Source organism: Pseudomyrmex gracilis, unplaced genomic scaffold, assembly GCF_002006095.1.
Source record: "Pseudomyrmex gracilis isolate BER0280 unplaced genomic scaffold, ASM200609v1 scaffold_411, whole genome shotgun sequence".
Lineage (NCBI taxonomy): Eukaryota > Metazoa > Arthropoda > Insecta > Hymenoptera > Formicidae > Pseudomyrmex > Pseudomyrmex gracilis.
The window spans coordinates 68,414-71,833 of NW_018020995.1; positions in this window are offsets into that span (position 1 = coordinate 68,414).

Genomic DNA, 3,420 nt, shown 5'->3' on the forward strand with positions numbered 1-3,420 from the left:
GAACGAAACACTAGCGCTCTTGTGCGGACAGTCCATAACAAAAGTTAGGCTTTGGAAGAAGAGTGGGGAGTATGCAATAAGAGCCGCGCGCAGCTCTGTACTTTTGAGACGTATTGTATCACGATAACCCCCTTAAACGGAGAAAAGTACCAAAACTTCTTAGCTGAACAGTTGCCACTTCTTCTTGAAGAATTACCATTGTCAGAAAGAATGACCTTATGGTACCAACATGATAGTTGCCCAGCACACCATTCACTAATAACATAGGAAATTTTGGATCGCAAATTTAATGATTGAATAGGACGAGATGGTACTGTTAATTGGCCTGCTCGATCATCGGATCTTACAGCTTTAGATTTTTTCATGGAGTGATTAAAAGGAAATCGTATATCGTGACGCGCGTACACAGCGCGTCAAAAATTCGCGGAGTAGACGTGAGAGACAAAAGCAGCGGTTTCTCTTAGGAATAAATAGCGCCAACGAGCACTGTATCAGCTAACTAGTAGCAATCGTTTATTCACACCTGTGTCGCGTTATTTATCCCTAAGAAAAACCGTCCTTCTTGCCCCTAGATCTCCGCGAATTTTTGACGCGCGTGTACTAACGACTCGGGATAATATGATCAACCGAATAAGAAACGTATGCAGACAGATCGATGAAGACTTGTTCTTACGCGTCTTACCCGATCACTTCTCAGGCGAATACAAAGATGTATCAAAGCTGAAGGCCATCATTTCGAACATCTATTGAAATAACAAATTGATCGTGAGAACTACATTTTCTTCTAATAATTCTTCTAATAATTTATAATTTGTTCATTCCCATGTTTATTTTTTGTCCCGGTATTCGCAAGAATGATGATGTAGGGAAATTTCGTAACGTTATTGCTATTCGAAAAATATGTATCACAAAAATAATGTTTCAGACAAAAGTTAGTCATTTTTTTGGAATTGAGGATCTGTTGAGAAAAATTTAGATTCTCATTTAAAAAAATATAGTTCACCTTCAAATGACCTTGAAGTCGTTCACGAATTTGAAAAACATTAATGCAATTCTCTTTCTCCCTTAGAATGGAACAACTTTTGTCTAAAACATTTTTTCATAAAATACTTTGTTTTCAAAATATTCGGTATACAGTGCGTGCCAAAAGACCCGAAACGGTCAAATATTTTGAAAACAAAACATTTTAGAACAAAATGTTCCAAACAAAAGTTTTGGGGTTTTAAAAGTTCTATTGATTGAATATATCCGATTGATCTTGAGTAGATAGGTCAAGGTGACGGCAAAGTCACAAATTTTTTTAAATAGAACAACTTTTTATCATGTAACGTTAAAGCTGATTTCAAGACCTTTCCAAAACACTGGGTGATGACCTATTTCTATTAAGAAATTTTCTTTTCATTAAAATATATTTTCACAATATGTTGTCAAGGACAGTGTTCTGAGTGACATGTAAAAGGTTTTAGCCGTTTTTTTTTTCTTTCGGGTATTTAACGTGCCTTTCAGCCACCTGCACGGTTTTGTTGGCTATATGACACACATTATCTTCTTTGATTTTTTCGTTACTCTATGCTCTCGTTTTTTCCCCGGGGAGGCGGGGATGTGCAGTAGGGACTACAACCACGCGATACACGGCCGTCTTTCCCAGTGGGCGTGCCCATCTGTGTCGGGTTCGTGCTCAAGGTGTTGTGACTCAGATCGCCTTGTGGGAGGAGAATTAATTCGGAAATACACCCGAATTAATTTTTGGAGGCCCGATTAAGTTCGCCGATCAACCAATAAACTTGGTTGAAAGGGACCGGCCCGGAAAAAATCCTTAGGTGGTAAGCGGATTCGAACTCGGGACCTCCAGGTTCGCAGCCCCTGCACTCAAGCCGCGAGACCACTGGACCGGTGGTTTTAGCCGTCGCTCGTTGTTTATTCAAAAGTTAATAACAAACAAAGTATTATAAATAAACTCTTATTTTTCGATTTCATGTACATACTACAGTCACTACTCTGTACCTCTTGATCCTCTTTTTCTCTCTCTAACTCATACTTTCTGTCCTTCTTTCTTTTCTTCTTTTAGCGTGCGCATACATTTATGTAATCTGTTAGCAGGCATACGAACATGCATATTTCGATCACATGACGACGATAAAAACGTGAATTTCTCACCGTCAAAATGTTATCGTCAAATATCTTCGAGAGGACACAACACAAAAAACGCAACAATACTTTTTTTTTATGTTTTGTTCTGAATCGATTGAGACTAAACCAAAATTGATTAATTCAGTCGTTATCAAAATATTGTTCAGTGAAAATTTCCCTACTCCTCAAATAGCTAAATTTTGCGGAATAGAGGCACTACCGTGCTTCTTGATAATAATCTTTAATAATAATGAGATTTAGGCTCTTTTAGTTACAAACTATGCAAAGTTTAGAAAGGTCCTAAGAGCTGGATGTTTATTGCGTAATAAATAAATAAATAAATATATGTATTTTTTTCTTATATTATATTTCACGTGTAAATTTGAAGCAAAATTTCAATTTCTAAATTCATATCGGATGGCATCCCCGTTTTCCCTCTTAATTAATTTTAAAATTAAACCAAGAAATATATAAGGCCTTACGAGCCGTTTCCAGGATGTCGAGCGGAAACTGTACGTGTATATATATATATGTTACGCTAGCTGAAAAATAAGCGTTATCAGACCATCTTCGATATATTGTTGCGCCCGCGGCGCACGATCCGAGCTACGTAACCGAGCCGCGCGATTCGCGTGACCGTCTACGGAAATGAGAGAACGCGGCTTCTTAATTAACACTTTATTATAGCTCAAATTACAATGGTAATCATAAAGAATCCAATCGGATTCATGAATACGACGTGACAGAATTCGCGACCGCGATCCTTCTTCTCTTTCAACAACCGTCGTTGCCCGGCAACCGACAGTCGCGCCGAGCGCGCGCCGTTCACGCGATACCCGCGGCACACACGCGGTGTCCGCCGCGTAACAATATGTATGAGTAATGCGAGACTAACTCCAAGTGCTTCGGTGGCCTAACAAGGAAGGCGATGGCACGGAAAGCCGGAGATTCCAGGTTTGACTCTTGGCCGAGGAGTTTTTTTCGCAATAATTTAAAAATTAGTTAGGGGGATATTCAGGGTCTTTCATATGTGAGATGCAAATCCAGCATCCCGTATGAATTTAAGAATTGAGATTTCAATTCAAAAAATACTCACTTGTAAAATTTACAAGTCGAACTTGTTACATGTGTATGCATATACATATACAGGGTGTCCCAGAATTGGTTTAACATCTCTCGTAGGCAGGTAGAAGGAATAAAACTGAGTCGAAAAGTCCTATACCATTTTGCTAGATTCGCAATAGTTACTGAGATTTTAATTAACAAAGATCCGCGAATAAGCATGCATCG